Below are 14,980 nucleotides of genomic sequence, written 5' to 3'. Positions count from 1 at the left end.
GGACAGAGCAACACAGACACACACACACACACATTCATTCACACACTTGAGTCGCCAATCCACCTACCAATGTGTGTTTTTGGACTGTGGGAGGAAACCCACGCGGACACGGGGAGAACACACCAACTCCTCACAGACAGTCACCCGGAGCAGGAATCGAACCGACAACCTCCAGGCCCCTGGAGCTGTGTGACTGCGACACTACCTGCTGCACCACTGTGCCGCCCTCACTTTAAATCCCTAATTCTAACTTTTTGTTAACATGCTCTAAAAACAGAAACATTAATGCTGTATTCCTGATTCTTGTAGAGAAGGGTGTTCATACATTCATTCATTTACTGTAACCACTTAATCAGTTTCATGGTCACAGTAGGTTTGGAGCCTAGACAGAATCACACCTTGGGCAGATCAGCAGTCTATCACAGTTTTCAAACAATTGCCAACGAGGCTCGGGAGGAAAGGTTTGAACATTTCTGCAATAAGACAACACTAGAATATTTTTTAAAAATTAAAATAGTGGACTTTTATTCATAAGTCTGACAGTGGAAGGGTAGGTCTTGTTTCTAAAGTTGCTTCGTCTCAAAAAAAGCTGTGAACTTGCTATTTTGGAGATATATGTTTTCTTTGGACAGTGATGATATTTTTACTCATTCGTTAATTAACTGTAACCACTTAATAATTTTCAGGGTCACAGTGGGTCTGGAGCGTATCCGGAATCACAATCTGGACAATTTCACATTCACCTTCCCCACAGACAGAAACCTGAGGCAGGATTTGAACACAACCCCAAAACCCAGGAGCTGTGCAGCCACAGTATATTTGTATAGAAGAAAATGGACTCAGATTATATTTTAGTTTATTTCCAGTACATTGTGTTGATGTTCTTATTTGCAAAAAAAATTAAATCTCAAAAATGTTGCCCTTGTCTCTTATGAGTCAATCATTTACAATTTGTTCCATAAAAAAATAACATGGTTGTTGAATAAGTGTTGATTTCAGAAGGCTTGGAATTACTCTTGACCAGACAATAGCAGGGGCTTCTTTCTGTTTTTACTAAACCATGTTCTTGGTGTGTACAAAAATGTTGTTCCTTTCTCTAAACCCACAATCCCCAGGGATTAAGCTTAGTCCTGGACTTAGTTCGGGACTAAGCTTCAAACCAGCCCTTAATGTATAGTCTCCTCTTGTACTGTCAGTTTGCTTAAAACCTCAACCTCAGCGATTTCTGAGATCATTCCTGCAGAATTCATTGACTGTTGCTCGGTCTCATCTGAAACTTAAACAGTACTCACATGTCCAAAGATTCATTATATTTCTATTCATTTTCAACAACCATTTGAGGAAAGGGAAATAGTCGTATCTTCATGCAGCAAGTTTATTATTTGCCTCCAGGTTGTTACAGGTTTTCATTAAAGGTCATTTATTTGCATTATATTCTTCCTCCAGATGCTGGGGATTTTAAACTGACAACCAATCATCTGCATCATAAACAAATGACATGCTTTTGAAAAACACAGCAGGCACAGCAGTGCTCCTGGAGTTTTAATACCTCTCAGTGTCACTGCTGTGAGAAGAGTGGCACGGTGTGTTCTCCCTCTGTTTTTCTGAGGAAATGTCCATAATTCACATAAACATATGTTGGTAGGTGGATTGTTGGTGCAAATGTGTTCATAAGTGTGAGTGGGTGATGGCCTGGTGTCCTTTCCAGGGTGTGCTCCTACCTTGCACCCTGTGGTTCTGTGTAGGCTCCAGACCCGGTGAGACCCAGAAGACAATAAAGTTAATAGAAATGAAATGAACACAGTGTCTCTCATAATTTATTACTAGATTATTATGTTATTAAATACATTTTACTTTTTGAGATGAAGCAAAGCTCTAAAGTATGCTCTAAGATGTAAAAATAACAGATGCATGATTTTCTTCACTTTCCATCATTCATTATCTGTAACCGCTTATCCAGTTCAGGGTCGCGGTGGGTCCAGAGCCTACCTGGAATCATTTTTTTAACTCAATTATATATATTGGGGCGGCACGGTGGCGCAGTCACACAGCTCCAGGGACCTGGAGGTTGTGGGTTCTATTCCCGCTCCGGGTGACTGTCTGTGAGGAGTTGGTGTGTTCTCTCCGTGTCTGCATGGGCTTCCTCCGGGTGCTCCGGTTTCCTCCCACAGTCCAAAAACACATGTTGCAGGTGGATTGGCAACTCAAAAGTGTCCGTAGGGGTGAGTGTGTGAGTGAATGTGTGTGTGTGTCTGTGTTGCCCTGTGAAGGACTGGCACCCCCTCCAGGTTGTATTCCCGCCTTGCGCCCAATGATTCCAGGTAGACTCTGGACTCAGATAATGAATGAATGAATGAATGAATGAATGAATAAATTATATATATTTTAACTCTATTATCTATATATAGTTATTTTCTCATGTGTAGGTGATATGCTGATTCTATGTGCTACATTTAGGTACATGCACATTGTTTAAATGGTGCTTCATGGATAACTCTTATTAATAATCTTTTGTTTATTGATGGTTTGTGTATTGACAAGATCAATGACTCTTTTACAAGTAATCTCTGTAAGTCGTCTCTGTTTGGTGTTTGGTTAAAGTCACATGAATTGTAACTGGATCCCACAGTGTCCAGGGAGCAGAGCAGTTCCAGGGAGAGCAAAATTTGTCTGTGTTTTAGGGTGTGTTTAGACTGTGTACAGTCATCTATGGTTTGATTAAAATGAAACCTGGTGCGATTGCTCTGTTAGTGCGGTTAAAGGTGTGAATGTTCTCTTTCAATCTCTGGTGTGCACCAAACAAGTGAAGCGACACAGTCTGAGCAAGTGGGTGTCATCGGATTCTAAAGGTGCAGTTTGTTTCAAGTGTAAATGCAACACAAACTGAAGGCATGTGGAGCTCACCTAGAATCACTGGGCACAAGGTGGGAACACACACTGGAGGGGGCACACACTCACACATTCACTCCCACACATATATATGGATGCTTGAGTAGTCAGTCCATCTACCTGCAAGTCTTTTTGAATAGTAGGAGGAAACCGGAGCACCCTGAGGGAACCCAGGCAGACACAGGGAGAACACAACTCCTCACAGACAGTCACCTGGAACTGGGCTCAAACCCACAACCTCCAGGATTCTGGAGCTGTGTGACAGAGACTCGACCTGCTGTGCCTTTCTGAATTAAGATTAGGAAATGTTTGTCAAAATGATTTAATTTAGTAAAAGAATACTTTTTTTTTGAATGACTGGCCAAAACTAGCTCATCTGTAGCTTCAGCCTTGGTTATTTCTCCAGGTGTGTTTTAAGATTAGATTTAAATAGCAATAGAGATGTTGACTGTTGAATTTCTAGAGGGAGGGAGTTCTAGATATTCACAATGTCACAAATGTTATATGCAATAAAGAAACATCAGCAAAAAATGTACAGTGAGTCACGAGTTCCATCCGCTACAATTTTGCAAATTAACTTCAAATGAAGTAGTCTGCTGTGATCAGAGGTGGAATCAAAACAAGGGAGATGGACAGATTTCAGTGGGTTTTTGCTTTGATCTCAATTGTCTTTACAGTGGTTTATATCAAACACTTTATAGCAAAAAGATTCAATATTTATTTGTTGGGTGTTCTACAGGGTTTCTGTTCTATACAACTTGTTTTTAAGGTTTTAGCTTGAAAGTAAATAAATGCCTTGTGTTCTCTGACTTTTGCACCGTGCTGTATAAGTGTACATTAGTCTACACATGTATAAAAGTTGAAGTGGTGCTGGTGTGAAAACTAAAGAGTGCTTCTAAAGTGCCGATAGTAGAGCAGGGGAAGTGTGTGTGAGGGTGTGTGTCTGATAAAAGCACATTTTTTGTGAGGTCCGTTCAGTGGTCTGTCACTGTGCAGTAGGTATGATCCAGCCGAAATGTGATATTTTAGTAGAAAATAATAATCAGAATAAATAATATTTCCATGCTCTTTATTTTTTGCATTGGTATTCCAATATTCTAACTTTTCCACCTGGTCCTTTTGCGATATATGTGGGTTTTTGCAAAATTTTGGCCTTTTTCATTCCAAAATAGTCAGAATGTTACTCACAATCTAATAGAAAACTTTATTACATTTATTACATGCAGAAAGCTCTCCACCACTTCATATACAACTGCCTCACCTGCATGAGATGAGAATAAGAATAGGTAAACATAATTGAGAATTTATAGTACACTTAAAGAAATTTGTAACTAATAAAGTTCAGAGGTTTACATGACTTCTATTCTGGAATATAGTTGTGCAGGATTTTTAACCAAAAAATGTCAGATGTCCAGAGCCATTTGCTTCTGAGGTAGAACAGGTAAAGACTGACCTCTTGGTTGAGGGCACAGTGGATGATGAGGATAAAGATGCCTTGCTGGGAGTTGAAGAACAGAAAAATGATCTCCAACACCTTACTGTGGTCTGTAAAGAAACCCAGGACCCCGGAGCAGCCGAGGATGATAAACTGGACCATTGTTTCCAGGAGCACACATTTAAAGTCGCTGGTCACTTTCAGTGCGTTTGATATTCAAGATTTCACTTTTCATTCCTTTCAGGGAGGAGATCATGATGACTAACATGATGATGAAGAGAATCATATTTACCTGGAAAGTAAATATTAATATATATATTTGCTCTTTATCATGTTTTTATAATGTTATAACAGATGAATATTATAAAATATTATAATAAACAAAAACAAATAATCCATTCAGAGTCTACTGCGGATGCGAGCAAATATCAGCAAAAAAAAAAAGAAAAAAAGATAATGGCACTGACCCCAGTTCAAGTGGAAATATTGGCATCACTTGAGAATCAGTTACTGACATATTTTACTCACGTGCTGTACAAAACACCCTGACAAGGAAATTTAACAAACTATTTTTGTAGCATGCCTAAAGCTTTTATATACCCTGTTAAGACCTACATTGTTACTCAAAACGTATAATCTTTCATTGATGATGACATAAATCTTGCAAATTTACATTTCAATTGTTGTAATAAACTATGTTTTTTATTGTTTTGTCCTTTGTATTAAAAAAAGCATTCTACCAAAACAGGATATCCAGAATGATTGCAGAAACTAATGAACCTGAAGTGTTTGTTTAAGACTGTGATACTTAAAGCCACGAAAATGTCTTTAAAACTCCAAAAAAAAAGCCCCCCTTTGTCTTAAGCCAGCATCTACAAAGGAAAAATGCATAAACCCCAGTGTATTAATTTTTAAAAAAGTACACATCCTGTCATAGACAATTTTAATCCTGATTTTAAAAAGCACACTTACATTTCACTGCCGTATCCTTCATGAAAAAGCCCAGCAGACACACCCACTCCAACCAGAGGAACAACATATCCAATCACAACCAGCCTCTTGTGCTTAATCTCCTCCTGCTTTGACCTGATCTTTGTGAGATTCCACACTTGGATGAAGAGCAGCACAGCTTCAATGAACATCCACACAAATGCAGAGAGGAACAGGAAATGTAGAACACCTGCCATCACTGCACACAATTCCTGAAGACAAAGAATGTGCTTCAGTCTTATGCAACTGACAACGGATCAACACCCAGAGCAACACTAACATCAAATGAGACTGAGATAATGTAGGTGTAATCTAAGTTTTTAAGACCATTGGTATTTGAGTGTCCTGTACAGTCTCTTAATACAATCTGACTTGGATTTTCCAAAATTCAAAGTTTTACTGCCGGAAGAATTCTATGCTCCTGAAATAATTTACTGAAATCATCACCAAGGAAGGGGGATTGTTTTTATCTACATTATTCATGCTGTAATGATCTTTAATATAAACACAATGCTTAACTGAGAGAGCTGAAGCCAGGTCAGAAGATTATCTTGCTTCAATATCATCAAGCAAACATTGGATAAATTCACAAAAAAAGAGATTTGTAATGAATTAATACGGAAATATTGTCATGTAAACCTCATTAAGAAGTGGAAATAATGGTTTCATAAATGGCAGTGATGACCCAAAGTGTAGAAGGAGGTGGTATTGGACCAGGAATTGACTGCCATGCTCCAGCATTTTGTTTGCCTTAAAGATAACCCATCAGCACAGGCCTTACTGAGTGTCAGATTAACTGATGTAAGAAATTTATTTCATACTAAATTGAATTGCCATTGAAACATCGGTTAATTTTTTAAAGCCAGATGGATCACTACGGATCTGCACTGACTTCAGAAAAATCAGTGCACTGTCTAAGGGTGATGCATTTCTAATGCCATTGATTGATGAACTGTCATGCAATATGGACTTCATGAGGCACCAGAAACCTTTCTACAATGGATCAGCCTCTAAGATGTCAGTGTAAATTAGCTATGACATAGGAATCACCTCTAGCCAGGTACATTTTAGATCAGATGTTCATCTGAGAGGTGAGGAGAGAAGATAGAGGTGCTAAAATGAAAGCATAAATATTTGAGAAACTGTGTGAGCAGAACCTGTCTAATCCTACATCTCTAGTTACTTCTTGCCATATATATGACAGTATTTGTTAGGGTCGCGGGGTGCGGACTGATTGAGGGCGGACGCAAACGCTTATAACACAGACTTTATTTAACAAAACAAACACAAACGAACTAGAGTGTAAACACGAATTAACACGACAGGAAACAGGGCAAGCTAAACAATACGAAACAACACTACACGACTGGGGCATGAAACAAGCACGGGAAACGAGCAACACTAAAAAGAACACGAAGAACAAATGAACCAGGAGCGGCTGTGGAAGCCACGTCCACGAGGACAGGAGCGGCTGGCTGCGCCGCATCCACGAGGACAGGAGCGGCTGGCTGTGCCGCGTCCACGAGGAGAGGAGCGGCTGGCTGCACCGCTTTCACGAGGAGAGCGCTTTCACGGAGACCTCCAGACTTGCCAAGATTTCAAGCATCTCTTGGAGGTCAGGAGGGAGTGCAGAGAGGTGCTTGGGAGCTGGCGCCCTAGCGACGACGTCCACAGAGGCTGAGGGACCTGCAGCGATGACGTCCACGGAGGCGGGGGACCTGCAGCGACGACGTCCACGGAGGCGGGGGGGACAGGTACCAAGACGTTTACTGGAATGGACATGAACACCGTGACAGGGACAGGAATCGAAACCAACGCAGACAAGGGTACAGGGACAAGCACAGAGACAGGAATCAGGACAGGGACATACAGCGGAACTAAAACAACATGTGGGTGTCCAGGGCTGGCAAATGTCCGTGGAAATGTCTGAGGGACCAGCCTGGGCACAGTTCTGGGGATCGGCCCCGAAGTCCTTGGGGCTGTCCCATGGGTACGACCAAGAGCGGCTGGGGCCACAGTCACGGGAGCAGAAATGGCCGTGGCCACAGTCACGGGAGCAGAAACGGCCGTGGCCACAGTCACAGGAGCAGAAACGGCCATGGCCACAGTCACAGGAGCAGAAACGGCCGTAGAAACCGCCTTCTCTGGGGCATGAGCGGCTGAGGAAGCCACCTTCTCTGGGGCTGGAGCGGCTGAGGAAGCCGCCTTCTCTGGGGCTGGAGCGGCTGAGGAAGCCGCGTCCACGAGGAAAGGAGCGGCTGTGGAAGTCGCGTCCACGAGGACAGGGGCGGCTGTGGAAGCCGCGTCCACGAGGACAGGGGCGGCTGTGGAAGCCGCGTCCACGAGGACAGGAGCGGCTGTGGAAGCTGCGTCCACGAGGACAGGAGCGGCTGTGGAAGCCGCGTCCACGAGGACAGGAGCGGCTGGCTGCGCCGCTTTCACGAGGAGAGCGCTTTCACAGAGACCTCCAGACTTGCCAAGATTTCGTGCATCTCTTGGAGGTCAGGAGGGAGTGCAGAGAGGTGCTTGGGAGCTGGCGCCCTAGCGACGACGTCCACGGAGGCGGGGGGACCTGCAGCGACGACGTCCACGTAGGCGGGGGGACCTGCAGTGATGACGTCCACGGAGGCGGGGGGACCTGCATCGACGACGTCCAAGGAGGCGGTGGGACCTGCAGCGACGCCGTCCATGGACGCAGGGGCTTGAGCTGCTCGCCAGGCCCGTGCTGGAGCTGTAGAGGGTTTAGGGGGTTTGACTGGCGCACTCTTGAGATCCCCTAGAGGTGCGCCCCTGTTAGCCTCACCTCCGTAGTCCTGGGGTCGGAGGCTAACAGCCCCTACCCTTAACGCCTCCCCCAAAATTTCCCCGGATCTGAGGGGGTAATCCACCAGCGAGGGGGAGACTCCAGCACGCTTCCTTCGCCGACTCCTTCGACTGGCACTGGCACAGTTACTCGATTCACGAGTCGGCTCCTCTGGTAGAGGATAAGGAACCGCGCCAGGCATAAGCTGGAGCCGGCGACTCCATGCTGAGGCCGCTCTTAAAACCTCCTCCTCCACAGGTGCGGAATGGAGCCCGGCGAATCGCACACCTCGCAAAAGGAAAGTCCGTGTCAGCTGCGTCCTTGTGTGGGTCGTTCATTCTGTTAGGGTCACGGGGTGCGGACTGATTGAGGGCGGACTCAAACGCTAATAACACAGACTTTATTTAACAAAACAAACACAAACGAACTAGAGGGTAAACACGAATTAACACGACAGGAAACAGGGCAAGCTAAACAATACGAAACAACACTACACGACTGGGGCATGAAACGAGCACGGGAAACGAGCAAGAGAAACGAGCAACACTACAAAGAACATGAAGAACAAATGAACCATATGAAGAACACGAAGAATAATGAACGCGAAACAAGAAGCACAGTACAATGCAAACGAAACAAGGCACAGTACGAAGACCATTCCAAAGAACAATGCAAACTAAACAAGGAACAATGAACGACACCAGAAAGTGAGGGAAGGGGACTTAAATACACTAACAAACGAGAAACACCTGAAGACAATAACGAGACTAAGGTGGGGCTAGGGTGGAACCAGGGCGGAGCTAGGAACAACAACAAAACAAAGCCATGTGCTGGGAACAGGAAAACAGACGATACGAGACGAGGGCGTGACAGTATTATGTTTATTTGGAACAATTCTTACCAAAATGATGACTGAGGGATGTTTTTTAATAACTTAAATATAATGAGCTCTTCCATTAGTGTTTTTTCCCAAAAGATTTCTGATTCTTTGGCTTTATTTATGTATTTATTTATTTTATTTATTTTATTATTTATTGATTTTTCACAATTTTAATATCTTTCAAGTGAATAGAATGTGTGTGGTGCACTATATTCATATACAGACCAGCTGGTTGGGAATATGTGAAATGTCTCCACTCCACTCCACTCAACTCAGGGTCTATGCTGAAACAGCCCAGGTTGTCATATTCACTGCAAATGTTGTGTATATACATTGAAGAAATGAAGGAGGGTTTGTTGCATTGTCTTGTACCCTATAGAGAGCTGTGATATGCATGGTCACTCTGTGGTGAAAGTCCTCAGTAGCAGCCATACTGGCTAACAGATGGAGGAGTAAAACAGTGATGATTTGCATTGTTCTATAAGGTAATTAGTGTGTACACATGTTTGTGTGGAGGTCTGTGCATAAAGTCAGTGCTTGGTATGTGGAGTGTTTGCTCTTGGAAACTGACTATGATTGAAAATCAGAAAATACCCACCTGTTGAGGTTTAATAAAATGGAGGAATCTCTGTGTGAGCAGAAAGAGGAGTTGGGCGTGCAGCAAGTTTAAGCACAGGTTGATTAGAGCTGTGTTGGACACTTTTGGAATTCGTTGACAAAAGGCAAATGTCAACAGAGCCAAGCTCAGGAACACCAGCCCCACGACCACGGCTATGGCAGTATTACTCTGAAAAACAACACACAAGAACCTGTTATAAAATCCCAGTCTTTCATTGTGTAAACACTCCTAGTGATCAGGTGTCTGAGGTGTTTGAAGAGATGTTAAATGGTAGAACTTGGTGTACTTGGTAGTATTTACAAAAGATGATGTTTGAGACAATGTGAGAACAGTAGTGACATGTATATGGAAAAAATATATAAACATATCTAATTTGATTTTCTCCAGATAAAGTACAGGGTGGGCCATTGATATGGATACACCTTAATAAAATGGGAATGGTTGGTGATATTAACTTCCTGTTTGTGGCACATTAGTATATGGAAGGGGGAAAACTTTTCAAGATGGGTGGTGACCATGGTGGCCATTTTGAAGTCGGCCATTTTGGATCCAACTTCCAAGAGGTTCAAGTTACGTTAAAACCAAGCACACCATTGTTTTTCTTGTGAAATTCCCAATAAGTTTGATGTGTCACAAAACAAAAGTTGGATCCAAAATGGCCGACTTCAAAATGGCCACCATGGTCACCACCCATCTTGAGAATTTTTCCCCCTTCCATATACCCCTCCCATGTGCCACAAACAGGAAGTTAATGTCACCAAGCTCGAGAGGTGAACACAGGAGCACACACTGTGACTGTTGTTGGACTGGAGGAGTTCACAGCCATCTGCAACCCACTCAGTGTTATTCCAGTACTCACAGGACAATGTACCCTGGTGTTCTGATCCTCGGTCACTGAAACTGGCTTTTGGAACATGTAACATTAAGATCAATTTCCTAAACAAAAAAGAATAGCATAGTTTTAATACCATGCTGAATCTGACCAGAAAATCCCTGCCTGTGCCTGTGTTCATCTTCAAAAGTTGAAGAACGTCACATCCCTCTCTCCTGCAGATTATGCAGCTGTCTCTGTCTCTTTCTTTCTCTCTCTGTCTCTGGTTCTTGTGCCACTTTCAATCCTCTTGCACCTGTTCAAATTTATCTGATAATGAATGACACCATTTTATGACTGGACAGTCCCCCAAAGCCTCAACATTCTTCTCCTATTCTTCGCAAAATGCACCAACTTACTCTCAATGCTTTCTGAACTAAATATTGTGTCTTCACCTGTACACGCAGAGCTTTTTCAAAGCACCATGATTGGTCCGGTTATGTCCTTTTACTTTTTACCAACCACCGCATCAGCTCCATTGGCTTTGTCACCCAAAACTCTTTGGGCATAAAGTGTATCATTATTAATCTCACTGCCCTGCTCAGATACACCTTGGCATTCATCACTAGCTTTGTGCCCTGCCCTGATTATTCTCTTTACTATGCCACCATCTATAATGTCATCACACACACTGAGTTAGCTGGAGGCAGCACCTGGTTGGTTTAAGCTGATATTGTATATGCTTTTAATATAGGTGTTCAGAGTCTGCTGGGATGACAGTTTCTATGTCACCGATCACCTCACTTTCAGTTTCAGACCCTCCTCAAAATATATAGACTACCCTCTGTGCTCCACCTCCATTTATATTTAAGGCATTTAGCTGAGGTTCTTATCTAGAGAAACTTACAAATGGAACAGGTAGCAAATACTTTCCCTTGTGGGCCAACTTGACATTCTTTTATATTTTGGGAGTTCAGCTTCCTCATTCAGTTTACAGCTCCAGGTAGTGGTGCAGTCACACAGCTCCAGGGTCCTGGAGGTTGTGGGTTCAAGTCCCGCTCCAGGTGACTGTCTGTGAGGAGTTTGGTGTGTTCTCCCTGTGTCTGCATGGGTTTCCTCTGGGTGCTCCGGTTTCCTCCCATGATTCAAAAACACACATCGGCTGGTGGACTGTTGACACAAAGAAGTGTCCATAGGTGTGAGTGAATGTGTGAGTGTGTGTCGCCCTGTGGAGGACTGGTGCCCCCTCCAGGGTGTGTTCCTGCCTTGCGCCCAGTGATTCTGGGTAGACTCCGGATCCACCGTGATCTGAACTGGATAAGCGGTTACAGACAATGAATGAATCAATGAAAGTTAGTCAGTGAAAACATTGGAATACATTTCAATGGATCATTTGTCAGTTAAATAAAAGTTCAAGAAAATTTGCAAATCACAGAAAAAAAATTCTAAGCTTTTCTAAAAATGAGGTTGTACTTTTCAGGAAGAATAATCTATTGTTTGAATAAGGAAACAAATTACTTTGGCTAATTGTAGAAATACTAGCTACCCATTGGAAAAATCACCATCCAAACATTAAAATACTAAAGCAGTACCTGCACAGTAAGCGTCATCACAGAAGTGTTGATTGACAAACTCATAGACGTAATAGTGTCCTGGGCAGGCTTTGACACGAATCGCTGTGGATCTGTAATAACAGCAGTCATTTCCTGAATTCCCACAGACCCCACGAAAGACTATTCCTTCCTGGATCTGAGGGTGAGTGCCGTTCAGCCACAGAGAGATATCAGTGTCACATCTGGATTCATTAACACAGCTTTCTGGCGTACGGACACTCATCCCATTATAGAAGAGCCGGTACCAGCCGTTCCAGTTTATGCTGTCATCACAGTTGTATCCTCCAGTCTAATTTTCACAGGAATCATAACTGGGCATACTAAAAGCAACTGTCAAGAGAAACAAAATCATGAGAGTATCAATATATGTGAGAATAATTACTTCATTATATTTAATTCATTCATTTCTGTAAGCGCCTATCCAGTTCATGGTCGCTGTGGGTCCAAGGTGGGAACACAGCCTGAACGGGGCACCAGGGCAACATATGCTCATACACTCAACCCCATGGACACTACCTGCTGCAGCACTGTGCCGCCCATATTTCAATTTATTTAATTTAAATGGAAAACATTCTTGCCACAACCACAAATGAGCACAGTGAAACATCTGTGACATCGTTTGGTAAAAAACTACAAGAATTAAACCACACAACTGCTTTCGCCCATGTGTAAACACCCCTGTTCACGGCTGGATTCGGAACCTGTTTCTTTAAATAATAACGTGCGTGTTTTCCCCCCGACTCGAGGGCACAGCAGTCAGGTGCAGAAACTCTTTTTTTTTTTTTTAGCTATTTTCACTCAATTGTCTTTCCACTCATTTCTCATTTTCTCAGAATTTACTCAGACCCCCAGCAGATGTCCTAAAGCACTAGAAATGTCATTCATGTTCAGTTTCTTTCATTGGTGATGTTAGTGAATAGAATTCTCTGTACCCATGAGTTGAGGTGTTTAAAGGCTTTACAGACTATTGCTTCCTCCTCTGTCAACATGTAGGTAGGTGTCTATAACTTCTGAGCCTGTGCCCTCTTGTGGATGTTTTACTTAACACCATGCCAATGTAGAGGCGAGGCAAGTTTATTCATAGAGCACCTTTCATACACAAGGGCAATTCAAAGTGCTTCACAGAGTCAAAAGAAACAGAAAAAGATGTTAAAATTAAGAGCAAGAATAAAACACATAAAAGGCATTTAAAACGATTAAAATAGGGACATTAAAGGAAAAAAATATAAAAAGCATTCAGATTACTTACGTTCGACAATAAAAGAAACACTAAAATGCCATTACAGAATGAAAAAGGAAAAGTATTTTAAACAGCTGTAGATGCTCAAACAGCAATGCTTTCAGTCTTCATTTAAAAGTGTCGGGGCTCTTCTAATGTTCCTAGTCTTATTCTGTTTCAGAGTGGTGCAGGAGCTAAATGCTTCTTCTCCATGTTTAGTTTTGACCTGAGGCAGGACTAACAGACTAGTTCCTAAAGATCTGAGAGCTCTGCTTGGCTCATATCTCTGTAGCAGATCTGATAAATACACTGGTCCTACACCATTAAGACATTTATAGACCAGTAATAACACCTTAAAGTCTATTCTGTATCAGACTGGTATCCAGTGTAAGGATTTGAGAATGAGGGTGATGTGATCTCTCTGAGTGAGATTCTGGCAGCTATTTTGAAGCTGTTTAATTGTCTTTTTTAGAAGTCCAGTTAAGAGACCATTACAGTAATCAATCCTGCTAGAAATAAAAGCATAGATAACTTTCTCCATGGTTTAATCTAATTGCAGTTCTCAAACAAAATTATTGTATTTTCAACTGCAGATAGTTGTGTCCCATCCAGTTAGTGATGTGTTCAAGGCACTTACACAATGAGTCAACTGGACCACAGTAATTTGGGGACAGTTCCAAATAAAACTGAGTATCATCTGCATAGCTGTGATAAGAATAGCCCATAGTTTTGTAGAATCTGGCCAAGAGGAAACATGTATAAATTAAATAGCAGTGGACCAAGAATAGAACCCTGGGGGACACCACAGGTCACTGGCATGTTCTCAGAAAAATTATTTTCTATTTCTACAAAGTAGTTCCTGCCTTCCAGGTAAGAAACAAACCACTTTAGGACTGTTCCTGAGAGTCCAATCCAGTTTGCGAATTTATCTATAAGAGTTTTATGGTCAATGGTATCAATGGGAGGACTGAGGTCAAGAAGAGATACCTTTCCAGCCTCCGTATTTAAGCGAATGATACTAATCACCTTAATTAGAGCAGTCTTAGTGCTGTAATTAGAACAGAACCCGGACTGGAATTTGTCTAGGCCGCTGTTTATGGACAAGAAGCTAGTGATTTGCTTGAAAAATTTTTCTCAATGATTTTGCCAATGAACAGTTACAAATTGGCCTGTAGTCACTTATCTGAGATGATTTAAATGTTTCTTTTTAAAAGAGGCTTTGGAACTGCAGTTTGTAATGAGCTCAGAAAAACACAAACCCATCTTCCCATGATGTCTAGTGAGGCCCACATATCAAAAGGACAGTCTAACATTGCCACATCCTTCACAGAGGATATGTTGTGACCCTTTGAGATGACTACATCCAGAGTGTGACCATGTGTGTACCCCCTGTAACATACTATAAAAGACCAGAAGAGTCCAATGTGGAATGTAGTTCCTTAGTAAAACTGTCCTTAGTGTCATTACTTGTTAAAGTCACCAACAATAACAAAATTCATTTAGCCAAGTCTCAGTTAAAAGTATAAAATTAAGCCCATGGCTGTAATAAAGTCATTAATTAAATGTGATTTCTTTGTGAGAGATCTGGTATTTAAAGTGTAGTGGAAATAGTTATGCACATGTGGCAGTGGCATAAGCACTACATAGCGGAGTCAATGATAATTATTATTTTATTAATAATTAATTATTTAATTCATTTTGATAAGCTCCATATTTGGGAG

General features: G+C 42.2%; 1 protein-coding gene across 1 annotated transcript in view; it reads right to left on the bottom strand.

Annotated features, from left to right (window-relative positions):
* The window catches only part of LOC136677597 (adhesion G protein-coupled receptor E3-like), a 159,269-nt gene that overhangs the window by 37,161 nt on the left and 107,128 nt on the right, over positions 1-14,980 (bottom strand). The gene's annotated exons all lie outside the window — the stretch shown is intronic.

This window comes from Hoplias malabaricus, chromosome 2 (assembly GCF_029633855.1).
Source record: "Hoplias malabaricus isolate fHopMal1 chromosome 2, fHopMal1.hap1, whole genome shotgun sequence".
NCBI lineage: Eukaryota > Metazoa > Chordata > Actinopteri > Characiformes > Erythrinidae > Hoplias > Hoplias malabaricus.
Note: the sequence above shows the minus strand (reverse complement) of the source record. Positions and strands in the feature narration are given on the sequence as shown.